Genomic DNA, 14,271 nt, shown 5'->3' on the forward strand with positions numbered 1-14,271 from the left:
GCAGGAAGGAAAAGTAGGAGTTGGTTGCAGGAGGTCACAAGTCCCAGGGGAACACCTGGTTAGCCCACTGTCCCCAGCAGCTCCTTCTAGTGGCCAAAATACAATATTTTTCGGATTTTTTTGGGGGGGAGTGGGTACCTGATTTTAACAGGTACCCACTCCTGCTTCTGGCTCAGTACCCCCCTCCTTCCCCCCGCAGTCTTCTGGGACACATCACAGGTCCCAGAAGGCTACAGGACAAGTCCCAAGGCATAGAGCGACTCATGCATGTGCAGCAGGAAACTGGTTTCCTTTAGCTGCATTGTCGGCGCCGGAAAGCAGGATGCTAGTGAAGAACTAGCCCGGGTGACGACGGCACTGGACCCCTGGACAGGTAAGTGTCCTTGTAATAAATTCAGCAGCTTAGTATTTGTAGTTGCAGACTTTTAATTATTTTTGGGGGGAGCCTGGAAATCCTCTTTAAACTGCTTCACTCCACTTTAAAGCACAAGCCCAAAGTTGGGCTTTTAAGTGTATCTACAGCCAAAGCTTGTTGTCACCCAGACAGGATGTGAGTAGAATACTCCCCAGAAAGGGCACAGACAAACACTAGAACCCCATAATAGGTTCTTACCCTTTCCAACTGTAGAAAAAAAAAGGTTTGGCTGAAGTTACACATAAGAGGTTCAATCCACTTTTCCTTGCAGGTGTATACTGGTAGGCTGAATCATACACAGGTGACAACAGTGGTGATACGGATATAATGCTCATACAAAAAATAAATGATAAGCTGCTGCAAGCACCTACAGTAAATGTGTTCACACATCACATTCACAGATTTATCTAATTACACATTGGGTTTGATGCTCAGGAGGGTGTTTATTATTAGTTTATTTTTTGGGTCACTAGGGAGCAGCGCAGCACTATTCTTGGGGAACTTTATTGATGTGGCAACAGTGATGATAGCTTTCCCAAACTAGTTAACCGCTTCAGGACCACGCACAGTAGATTTACTATTACAGGGCGGCCCCTGTGCGCAGATTCACGTATATATATATATATATATATATATATGTGATTCTGCATTTCCGGGTAGGGGGCGTGCGCACAGCCCCAGGTGTCATTCACTGGATCCTGGCTGGTAAGCACCCGCTGATTACTGGCAATCACTGACAGGGAGGAGAGCTGCATTGTTTACCAACAGCCCTCCTCCCTGTCAGTTTGGGCACACAGCTCGGGATTGCTGAGCAGAGCCATCCTGATTAGTGTGCTTACAGTGAAGCACCCGCCCCCTAGTAAAACACTCCCTACACACAGTTAATCCTTTGATTGCTCCTCATGTTAACCCCTTCCTCCCCAATGCCATTAGTGCATGTCAGTGCTTCTTTTTAGCACTGATCACTGTATTGGTGTCACTGGGGATGTCCCCCTAGTGTCAGAATGTCCGCCGCAGTCCCGGTAGAAGTCGCTGATCGCCACAATTATTAGTATATAAAAAAAAAATTCCAATATATATACTGCCATTTGTAAATGCTATAACTTTCACGTAAACCAATTAATTTACACGTATTGGGATTTTTTGTAGCAAAGACATGTCGCAGAATACATTTTGGCCTAAATTTATGATGAAATTTGATTTTTAAATTTTTTTACTGGACATATTTTATAGCAAAAAGTCTAAAATATTGTTTTGTTTCTCAAAATTGTCACCTTTTTTTTTAATAGTACAAAAAATAAAAAATGCACAGGCTATCAAACACCACCAAAAGAAAGCTCAATTTGTAGAAAAAAAAGGACATAAATTTCATTTGGGTGCAGCGTTACACGACCACGCAATTGTCAGTTAAAGTAACACAGCGCCGTAAAGCAAACCGCTTCTTTAACTGCTTCCTGACTGCTCTATAGCAGAAATACTGCTACGGGCAGCACGGTTGCGCAAAATCATATATATGTATATACGTGATGCGCGCTCCTGTGGTTTTCACGCCCCTCCCAGATAACGTCAGCTTGCCCATCAGTACACCAATCATCACATTTAACCCCTTGATTGCCAGGAACACAGTTATACACAATAAACCTCCATTGCTAGTATAGTGTCTGAACGGATCAATATCTTTGATCAGATCGGCACTATACCAGTGTTCACATTAGTATAGCATCCCCAAAAACGCAGCGTTAGCGGGATCAGCCCCTACTCTTACCCCCCCTTCTCCCCCAGCAAGTGCAGTGTCAGTAGGTCACTGTCACTTGATACATTGTGCACAAAACCGCAGTGTTCGCAGAATCAGGCCTGATGTCTGTTAGCACTTGCTGGTAAATTTTGATGACTCTCATATGCAGCAGAGTGCTAGTACTAGTGCCGCTCTACCTTTTGGTGAGCTAGTGAGCACCAGCGGCCTAGTACATCCTGGCCTTTCACATAACAGCATTGTAGTATCACATTGTGACATGGCGAGTCCCATAAATGCAGTACAAGCTGGTGCGGTGGTGGGCACAAGTATTGTCCCACAACAACCAAAAATTTGCATACAGGCCCGTAGAGCCCCTAGTATGTGCTTGCAAATCCCAATTGGCAGTCCACAAATTCTGCAGCCCCCATACTTCCCCTATTCACTGCCCAACCCGGAATTCAGGTGCAAACAGCAAATTTAACTACTCTCCTTTTTTTGGAGCTGTTTTTCACTGAATATCTGTATGCATTGATTGTGCATCAAAGCAATTTATATGCACAACAATTTATCACCGTCAACCCAAATTCAAACGTTGCCAGACCATTCGCATGGAAACCCATTATGGTTTCCGAATTTAAATTTTTTTGGGGCCTAACCCTCAACATGGGCATTACTAAAAAAAAATAATTGCGGTTATATTGGTCCACAGACCCGATTCATCATATGCCTGTGTTCTCTGCTGCCAGGGCCAGGCATAGATATGAGAGTGTAATGTGTTTTATGCATTTCAATGACAATACACTCTGTTGTCCTTGGGGTGACCCTGAATTTGACCGGCTCCACAAAATTTAGCCCCTCGTAAAACATCTTAACCAAAAATTTGTAGATGTCTATTCTCCCCAGCAAAAATATCTGCGTTGATGAGTCCCTCATTAATTTTTCTGGCCGCCTTGCAGTCAAACAATTTCTCCCCAGCAAGCGTGCCAGATATGGGGTCAAGATGTAGAAGACCTGTGAGAGGGCAACAGGCTATACATATAAGTTTCGGATTTACGAGGGAAAAGATAGTCACGTGGAGCCCCCCGGATGCTCAGACTACATGGGGAGTAGTGGCAAGATAGTCTGGGACTTGGTGTCATCCATTTTCCATATGGGGTACCACTTATATGTGGACAATTTTTATTCAAGCGTGCCACTATTTGTACAATCTTGGAATTGGCGCATGTGGCACCGTGCAACCTAATATGTGCCCACCATTAGAAGTGGGTGGATACAGGGCGGTATATTCTAATGGTGGGCATACCACACACTTTTTCTGGCAGAGATTTTTTCTCTTTTTTTCATTCAGGTCACAGGCTGCATACAGAAAAAAAAAAAGAACATAACATATACACCCAACAAGGACCAGTGATGTACTGGTACATCAGTGGATTTTGAATGGTTATACCAGGATGATGCCTACAGCTGCAGGCATCAACCAGGTATCGGTTTTTTTTCACCTGGCGATCGGCTTTCATGTAAAAGCAATCCTACTGGCTAATTAGCTGCAGGATTGCTTTTACAAGCAGCGAGAGACAATGCCTCCCCCACTGCCTTCCACGGCCTTATCGGGCAGTCCCGTGCCATCAGGGGAACCTGAGAATGAAGCCGGTGTTTCTGCCAGCTGAACATAGAGTTGATTGGAGACCAGTATGGTGCCAATCATCTCTATAGTCTAAGAAATCAGAAGCTACGAGCATTTCATCACTTCCGTTTTGCAGGATATAAACAGCGCCATTTGTAAATTGGGAAAGCATCTGATCACACCGATCTTGGTGAGATTAGATAATGTAAGGGCAGAGAAGATAGACCCCAGATTTCTCAAAAAGGAATATATGACAATGCCCATTGAAGTTATAGGGGATATTTGCATTACCTGTGATAGCGTTAAAAGTGATAAAAAAAAAAAAATGAAAGGGACAGTGTAAAAATAATTAAAAAAATCAAAATAACTTAAAAAAAAAACATGTGCGAGCATTGCCCCTGTGCTGGTATGTCAACAGCGGATACACCATGCATGTGAGGTATCGCCACAAACGTCAGATCAAGGGCAGTAATTATAACACTAGATCTCCTCTGTAAATATAAAATGGCAGCTTGTAAAGGCTTTTTAAGCATTGCCTATGGATATTAAAAATGTATGCAGTTTGTCGCCATTGCACGGGGCATGCGCAGTTTTAAAGCATGTCATGTTTGGTATCTATTTACTTGGCATACCATCATCTTTTATATTGTACTAAATAATTGGCCAATATATTGTGGTTTTGTGTATTAAAAGTATAAAAAGTGAACTTTTTTAAAAAAATTTGCATTTGAAAAATCGCTGTGTGACATAAAAAATTGCAGCACCCACCATTTTATTCACTAGGGTGTCTGCTTTAAAAAAATCTATAATGTTTGGGGGTTCAAAGTAATTTTCTAGCAAAAAATACACATTTTTTTCATGTGAACAAAAAGTGTCAGAATAGGCTTGGTCTTCAGGTGGTTAGAAGAGTGAGTGATGTGTGGCATAAACTTCTAATGCTGGGCATAAAATGCCCCCACCTCCCAAAACGACCCCTTTTTGGAAAGTAGACACCCCAAACTATTTGCTGAGAGGCATGTTGAGTCAATAGAAGAATTTATTTTTTTACCACAAGTTTTTGGAACAAAATTGTCACTTAAATGGAAAGTAGACACCCCAAGGAATTTGATAAGAAGCATGGTAATTATTTTGCAGATCTCGTTTGCTGCCACAAGTTTTTGGAAAATAAAGATAGAAAACAAAAACATATATTTTTTTTTTTTTTATACTTCAAAACCTTGTGAGAAAAAAATAGATCTGCAAAATACTCACCATGCCTCTTTTTAAATTCCTTGGGGTGTCTACTTTTCAAAAAGGGGTCATTTGCGGGAGTTTAGTGCTATCCTGGCATTTCGGGGTCTCTGAAACTCTGATAAGTAGTGAGGAAGTGAAATGAGGAAGTTACGCACCTTCAGGCTTTCAAAGTGGTCATTGGATTTCTAGGCTCCCAAAAAGTCTCACACATGTAGTATCCCCATACTAAGTAGAAGTAGCAGAATGTATGTTGGGGTGTAATTCCACATATATCCACGGCTTGTGTGAGAAATATATAATATAAATGACAACTTTGTGTAAACAAAAAAAATGTTTTTGTCATTTTCCATAAACTTGTGGGAAAAAAATAAATCTTCCATGGACTCAATATGCCTCTCAGCAGATAGCTTAGGGTGTCCACTTTCGAAAAGGGGTCATTTGGGGTCAGTTTGTACTGTCCTGGTATTTTAGCACCTCAATAAATGTGATGGGTAGTCAGAAAGTAAAAGCTGTGAAAAATTCCATTTTCTATACCATAGTTTGTAGATGCTATAACTTTCACACAAAGCAATCATTGTATACTTATTGGCATTTTTTTAACCAAAAACATGTAGCAGAATACATTTTGGCCTAAATTTAAGTTTTTTGGATATTTTTTATGACGGAAATGAGAAAATATTGGTTTTTTTGGGGAGCGGGGGACAAAGACTTAAAGCGAAGCTCCACCCAAAAGGGGAAGTTCCGCTTTAAGGGGGGTAAATCCTCAGGATGGCAAGTGGTTAAAGTATGTCTAACACCAACGTTTGTTATCTTAGAATAATTCTTGGATAGAATGACTAAAAGCCCATCAACTTTTTTTATTTGAAGTGTGTCTCATTAGGGAGATTCACTTCTTGCCCTGTAACCCAATAGAAAAGGAGAGGAAATTTCTAGAAACTGGAAATAGGGGAGAATCCCCTTATAATAAATTACATTTTAATTGTTAAATATACTAAATCTGATGCATTAACTTCACAATAATTTCTCAACAGTTTTAGTTATTCAATTCTTTGAAATTGTATTCTGACAGTGGGGACTCTGCTGCTGTCAGAATACACTTATCCGCCATGATCATCCAACTGGCTACAGGTGCTTTTAAACGTTTCCAATGGTACCATTCGACAGAAGTTGATTATTAGATCAATCTCTGTTGAACGAGAACTGCCATAGATAGATCAAAATTCATGTGGTCACTGTTGAACTAGTCAAATTTCAATCCATCTATGGCCTATCAGCTTTTGGCTTTTTTTTCTGTATATACAGTATGTAAAAAAAGATTTCCCTTCACTTCCTGTCCCAGAAGTACAGCAGTAAGTTAGAGGAGATATCTTCTTTTAGACAGTTGTTACTAGAACACCTTTCCCCACCTTCTGTTCCTTTGACAACTCAAAAACATTTGAATTTTCTATCACTCTCTTTACTAAAGACAATGGCCAACCAGGACCTTTAGTGAGGATGATTCTCTGCAGCAGGGATGTAGACAGTAATAAAAACCTGACAGAGGTTCTCCCACAGTCTGTAGTGCCCACCTAAAAACCTGCCCCCTGAACCCCATTCCCTTGCAAATATTACAATCACGCTCTTGCTTCATCTTACACTCTTTAACAGAAATCTTCAATCTCCCCAACCCTCTAAAACATGCACTGGTCATGTCCATACTTAAGCCCTTGTTGGGCCCCACCAATATGCATTTCACCCTCAACAGAAACTGATCTCCTAAAATTCACAAATGGCAAAAATCATTGGTCACTACACTGTACTCTTACTCTTTGACCTCTCTGCTACATTTGATATAGTTGACCACTCCCTCCTCCTCATGAAAACTCTATTCTTACCTAGCCATCACAGTGCTCCTTCAATATTAACTATACATCTCCTCCTCTCCACTTCCTCTTGCTGTAGGGGTCCCCCAAGGTTCTGTCCTCGGACCCCTTCTCTTCCCTAACTATACCTCCTCCCTTGGTCACTTGGTAAACTCCCATGGCTTCAAGTACCATCTCTATGCTGATGACACACAAATCTATCTCTCTACCCCTCACCTCATGCCTTCAGTCTCCTCTAACACTACTAACTTACTAACTGACATATCCATCCCGTTCTGCTCTGATTCAGCAGGGGATCTGCTCATAGATTCCTTGCTGAACAGAGCAGACAAAGCCCATGTGAAATGGCCCTAAGATATCTCTCATTCAGCCATGTGGGCCAAACAAGAGTAATCACTTGATTTCCCATCTACCCTAAACACCACGGATGGATGAATCCACAGAACCTTCTGATAGCACCCATGACTGTCAGACTACCCAAACAGTGCTTGCATCTGATTTGATGTTGAGAATTTTTAGCTAGACTCCGACAAAATTTGTCAACTGAAAATCATCATTTCTTGAGCCAGATGGGGCTCACAGAATTATTTAGCTGGAATGAACCAGTATTCAATCCATATTTTGCCAGCTTTAGAAGCTGATTTGTAAACGTATGCATTTGATTACTTGTGCTGGTGGGGAGGACCACCTGTAATTCAACCTAAATCCACATTTATATATCTTCACCAGCACATTGATCAGATGCAGATACATACTTTTACAAAATGGTTTCAAAAGCTAGCCACACAAGATATGGGCGGAATACAACAAATCTAACACATTCTCCATCCACGCTAAAATTTGCAGATTGACGAATGTTTCCTATCAGGTATAGTATCCAGACAGCTGATGCCCACTGCTGTCAGAATACCAGACACTGTTTGGACAATTTTCCTCCCGCCCCATTTGATATTCAGATTTAAACTTTTGAGCTAAGCAGTGCCACAGGGACCACTCATGGATCAAAATTCAGCCAATTTAGCAGGCCAAATTCAACCTGTGTAAGGCCAGATTTAAAGTGGTTCCAAAGGTAGATTGGTTTTACCTTCATGCATTGAAGGTGAAAAAACTTTCTGCATTGATCCAGCGATGTGCACAAAAGCAGAGTCTCTCTCGGCTCTCTCTCTTCTTATCTCTCAGAAACAGTAGCAGGGTACATTGAGGAGGGAGCAGAGGGCAGGGCCAAGTCACTTTGTCTTATGGATACACAGAGCTGGCTCAGGCGTGAGTGAGCACGCACTAGCGCCCCTATAGCAAGCAGCTTGCTATGGGGGCACATGGCTGGGGGGAGGAGCCAGAAGTGCTGGCAGGGGTCCCGAGAAGAGAATAGTGGCTGCTCTGTGCAAAACCATTGCATAGAGCAAACAAGTATGACATGTTTATTTTTTTATTTTAATAAAAAAATTCCCTTACAATCACTTTAAGTTGGCCATATGTGGATCAAAATGTGTCTGATTCATCAGTGGTAGTGATGGTGGTAAATTTTTGTTTGGTCAAAAGCTTCAGCCTACTGGCCTACAGGGCCACTGAAAATGGGTACCATCAGTCCTGTATGGGGCCTTGGCTCCATCAGTTTAACAGGGTGGGCTGAGCAAGGGAGCCCTTCCTCCTCTTACTCCCACCCATTTTCAGCTGCTGTAGAGGGAACTACATGGGATCGGTTCCAGTATTTTGCTCTCGCCGCACCAATCACTCCCCTTCTGTCCAGGTTCCCCCTCCCTAGCAGCGCTGCTGGCTTCACATCCTCTCTCTCCTGCCAGCTGCTACAGGGAATTGTTTGATAAAGAAGAGTAGGGAAAGGGGCCGGTAAATATTTATTATTTACCGGCCCCTTCTTTGTCTGAATGAACACAGTGAGTAATCAGTACAATATTAGATATCCAGCACTATCCTACTTTAACTATAATACCCCACCAAGTCACTTTAACCGTCCTTCCCCTGAAGTACATACATAAATCAATCAATCTTTAAGCACACTTGGTTACAGAAAACTCAATATTAGTGTATAAAGTCCCAAAATAAGTCCCAAAAATCTATATTAGTGTATAAAGTCCCAAAATAAGAGTCCAAAAATCAAAGTCCAAATAAATCCCAAAGAGATTATCTCTAAATCAGTACTTTCTTAAATCTTCGTGTCTCCAAACCGCCTTTTTGGTGTACTCCAAAAATAAATCTTCATATACCTCAAAGAAAAAAACTCAACATAGTGCTTTATCCAAATAATATAAAAAATATAATAAAAGTGCCACACGTGTTACATGCAAAAACACTACCGTGCCACAGCAACCTGTCAAGGTCCTACCTTTTCCCAGAGGTTATGTTACTCCATGTGCTAGCATCCATCTTGGATTTCTGCTGAGCATGATGGGAATCTTTTATGCCTTCAGGTCTCTGAGGTCCATCCCCCAGAGGGGTGTGGCTGAGTACATATAAGCCTGGGATCTGCACATGCTCTTTGCACTTGTGTCTTGTGTCTTTGTCTTGCTACAGCTCTGTGTATACGCTCGTGACTCTTCTGGTATTCTGACTCGGCTTGTGACTAAGACCATTCTCTGTGTTTCCCTTTGATCTGACCTTCCGTTGCTGAACCCGGCCCGTGACCTGTGATTCTCTGTCTACTGTTCTGTACTGTTTTGTCCCGTTGTTATTGACCCGGCTTGTCTGACTACGCTATTGTCATTCTCACCAGCTACACGCCATTGGCGGCGGCCATTACCGCAGCTGGGGTGTCTCGGGGGCCGCGACCTGGTCCCTGGTTGCGTCAAGTCCATCCCCACCATCAGGGGCCCTGGTGAAGGGCAGCCTGGGACTTAGACTCCGCGCCCTGAGGGACTTCAGTCTGTTGGTGGTGGTTGTCGTCAGCCAGTGCGTTACCCTGCCACTAGGCCTACCTGTCCGTTCCACAGCCCTGCCCTGACACAACCGTGAGATCAGATACCTCTGCCTTAAATGTTATTCACTGCACACAAATAACAGAAGTGCATAATTACCCTCAAGGTAGTAACACAAGCCATAGATGAGATTATTTCCAACCTTTTTCCTTCAGCCTTTCCAACCACTTCCCACAGACCTCATAAACAGACCAGGGATCAGTGTATATAATACATAATCACAGTACTTTATTATAGCAACTTACATTAAAATAAGAAGAGATCAGCTTCCACACACAAAGCGATTGATTCCACAATCGAGCCTCTCCTCAGTGGTGTTAAAATATCCCCAGCATACCACTTCAGAGAAGGGATAGGTAATTGGTGATAAGTTCCCCACTACCCATACACCTGTATGGAGGATTCCAGGGCATACACAGCCGCGTGTTCCAGGAACAAAAATGGCCCCACTGCACTTCCGGAAGAGCGTCAGAACGTCACCACGTCACGTGCCCCGGACGCGTTTCGTCACATCCGGACTTTGTCAACAGGGATCAAGTGTGCTTAAAGATTGATTGAGTAATCAGTACAATTCACTCAATGTGTTCATGTTCATTTTTCTCCTAGATTGTGAGCTCGAAAGAGCAGGGCCCTCGATCCCCTCATGTTTTGCATTGTATTGGTATTGTTCTGTCACATGTTCTGTGCCCCTTTGTAATGTACAGCGCTGAGCGAACCATTGGCGCTTTATAAATACTGTATAATAATATTAATTTATAACTAAAGCATAACAAACTGTGTTTACTATGTTTCAGTTTGTGAATGAACAGGAATAATGTCAGAGCTCTTCCTGTTCTTTAATTTTGTGCATCTGAGGATGCAGGGATAGAGATTGAGGACCACTTGATTGAGTCAAACACTTTCTCTGTCAGAAAAGTGAAACATCAGGGACCTGTTTAAACCCTTGATATTTCACTAAAGCCCCCACAGGGCTGTTAAAAAAATTGTAAAGAATAATACAACATTAAAATTTTAAAACTGAATTTTAAAAAATTAAAAAATATATATTTGTAAAAAAAATACAAAAAATACAATTGTAAAAATGAAAAAAAATACAAAAAATATATCACTTGTAAAATACATATGAAAATAGCAAAAATTAATTAAAAAAAAATAAGATTGTCAAAATGAATTTAAAAAAATGGTAATGTAGAAATTAAAAAAAAAAACAGGTGTGGGTGAGTGGCCTCAAATGTACACTGTGTTCAAGGCCGTATACCTGTTCCCATACACCTGTCAAATTAGGACCTGCAGCTGTATTCGTACAGTCAATGCATCCCTATAGCATAACATAGGCTGCCTGCACACATTCCTGCCATATAGAAAAAGAAAAAAAAAAGCTGATTCGCACTATACAAGCCACAAAAACACCTTCCTGAGACCCACAGCCACCTATACATATCAATTGGAAGAAGTTGTATGTGCATGGATGTATGCTCTGAATACAGACTGTATTGGGGCATATGTGTACATGTGGGTGCTTTACGCAACCCTCTGTGCATACACGCAACTTGCCTGAACTTTCGAATTAAAGTCTATGGGTGGCTGTGTGCGTCAGCTGCATCCAGGCTCTGGATGCCCCTGTATGGCTGAGTACATGAGCCCTTACAGTTGTATTAGAAGAAGAGTGTCATGACCTGTTTCTCCTGCTGATGGCACTCTGCTTCCCTGGGCAGAGAGCTGCAGTTTTAGTGTCCATCAGTAGGTGTCTCCCAGTAGTCAGCAGGTGTCTCCTAGCAATCAGCTCCACCTGGCCATACCTGCTTGGAGGGTACTTTAATTCCACTTGCGTCAGTGTTTTGGTTGCTCCTGTCTTGTATCCTGTTTGCTGTGCTGCCAGACTCTGTTGCCATTAATTCCTGATTCTGCTCTTGCCCTGTATACAGTTCCCAGTTACCTTGCTCCTTCTCAGTTTTGTTTCCCCCTTCCCTTCTGCTTCCCCAGAATTCCCCGTCTTGCATATTTCACACTTGTACTTATTTGTATATTTAGTTAGTAGTTTAGGTTTCTGCACTTTAGTTGTTCAGTTTGATTTTCATGTTTGCTGCTGTTGGTGTGTGTTTATTGTTCACTGTACATAAACCTCACTTTAAAGATATACACAGTATCTCTCAGAAGTGAGTACACTCCTCACATTTTTGTAAATAGTTTATTCTATCTTTTCATGTGACAACACTGAAGAAATGACACTTTGCTACAATGTGGCGTAGTGAGTGTACAGCTTGTATAACAGTGTAAATTTGCTGTCCCCTCAAAATAATTTAACACACAGCCATTAATGTCTAAACTGCTGACAACAAAAGTGAGTCCACCCCTAAGTGACAATGTCCAGATTGGGCCCAAAGTGTCAATATTTTGTGTGGCCACCATTATTTTCCAGCACTGCCTTAACCCTCTTGGGCATGGAGTTCACCAGAGCTTCCCAGGTTGCCACTGGAGTCCTCTTCCACTCCTCCATGATGACATAACGAAGCTGGTGGATGTTAGAGACCTAGTGCTCCTCTACCTTCCACAGATGCTCAATAGGGTTTAGGTCTGGAGACATGCTTGGCCAGTCCATCACCTTTACCCTCAGCTTCTGGTCATCTTGGAGGTGTGTTTGGGGTCGTTATCATGTTGGAATACTGCCCTGCGGCTCAGTCTCTGAAGGGTGGGGACCATGCTCTCCTTCGGTATGTAACAGTACATGTTGGCATTTATGGTTCCCTCAATGAACTGTAGCTCCCCAGTGCCGGCAGCACTCATGAAGCCGCAAACCATGACACTCCCACCACCATGCTTGACTGTAGGCAAGACACACTTGTCTTTGTACGCCTCACCTGGTTGCCGCCACACACGCTTGACACCATCTGAACCAAATAAGTTTATCTTGGTCTCATCAGACCACAGGAAATGGTTCCAGTAATCCATGTCCTTAGTCTGCTTGTCTTCAGCAAACTGTTTGCGGGCTTTCTTGTGCATCATCTTTAGAAGAGGCTTCCTTCTGGGACGACAGCCATGCAGACCAATTTGATGCAGTATGCGGCGCATGGTCTGAGCACTGACAGGCTGACTCCCCCCCACCCCTTCAACCTCTGCAGCAATGCTGGCAGCACTCATACGTCTATTTCCCAAAGACAACCTCTGAATATGACACTGAGCATGTGCACTCAACTTCTTCGGTTGACCATGGCGAGGCCTGTTCTGAGTGGAACCTGTCCTGGTAAACCACTGTATGGTCTTGGCCACCGTGCTGCAGCTCAGTTTCAGGGTCTTGGCAATCTTCTTATAGCCTAGGCCATCTTTATGTAGAGCAACAATTCTTTTTTTCAGATCCTCAGAGAGTTCTTTGCCATGAGGTGCCATGTTGAACTTCCAGTGACCAGTATGAGAGAGTGAGAGTGATAACACCAAATTTAACACACCTGCTCCCCATTCACACCTGAGACCTTGTAACACTAATGAGTCACATGACACCTGGGAGGGAAAATGGCTAATTGGGCCCAATTTGGACATCTTCACTTAGGGGCCAACGGCTTAAACATTAATGGCTGAGTGTTGAGTTATTTTGAGGGGACAGCAAATTTACACTGTTATACAAGCTGTACACTCACTACTTCACATTGTAGCAAAGTGTCATTTCTTCAGTGTTGTCACATGAAAAGATATAATAAAATATTTACACAAATGTGAGCGGTGTACTCACTTCTGTGAGATACTGTACACATGGTGTGGTCCCAGTTTCTGTGTGTAGCTAAATATATATGGTCATCTCTTGGGCTGACTCTTGAAAAAGAGGAAGCATTCTATCTCCCCTCCTTCTACCGGTCCTTCATAAACAGAACTGTTTGCTTACCTTTTTTTAAGCTGCTCGAGTCCAGACAGAGAATCCTGCAGCTCCAGCTTCCCTGTGTCAGCGAGTGGATGCTACAGGGGAGAGGAGGGATCAACAACTACAGCTGGGCCATGAGAGCCTGTAGGTGACATCATGGCTTCTGGAATTCACAGCCAATCTTGAGCACTCCCTTGCACAGGAAAGCTGAAGCAGCAGAATCACATGACCGGACCAAACTGAATAGAGGCAGGATGGGTAGGAGGTGGGGGGGAGGGAACATTTTTAAGAATAGTTAGCACTAGGTTGGCCATACACGGATCTTTTTCTGGATTGTTTAATCAGTCATTAAACTGATCAAAACAAAACAGATTCCTCTATCCACGCAAGCCAAGTAAATGGATGGCTCCTTCCCCCTGTGCTATTGTATTCTGACAGCGGGGACTCTTCTCCTGTCAGAATACACTGATTAGCCAATTAGCTTCAGGAGCTGAATGAATAAAAGTTTTACAAATGGTCCTGTTTTTGGTCAGGGCTGCAGCAGAGCCGCAGATAATGGGGTACCGCTGGTCCTCCTATATGGGGCCTTGGCCCCATCAGTTCAACAGGGTGGCCCGGTCAA

This window comes from Staurois parvus, unplaced genomic scaffold, assembly GCF_062004578.1.
Source record: "Staurois parvus isolate SC_StPar_1 unplaced genomic scaffold, SC_StPar_1.0 ptg000137l, whole genome shotgun sequence".
In the NCBI taxonomy this organism is placed as follows: domain Eukaryota; kingdom Metazoa; phylum Chordata; class Amphibia; order Anura; family Ranidae; genus Staurois; species Staurois parvus.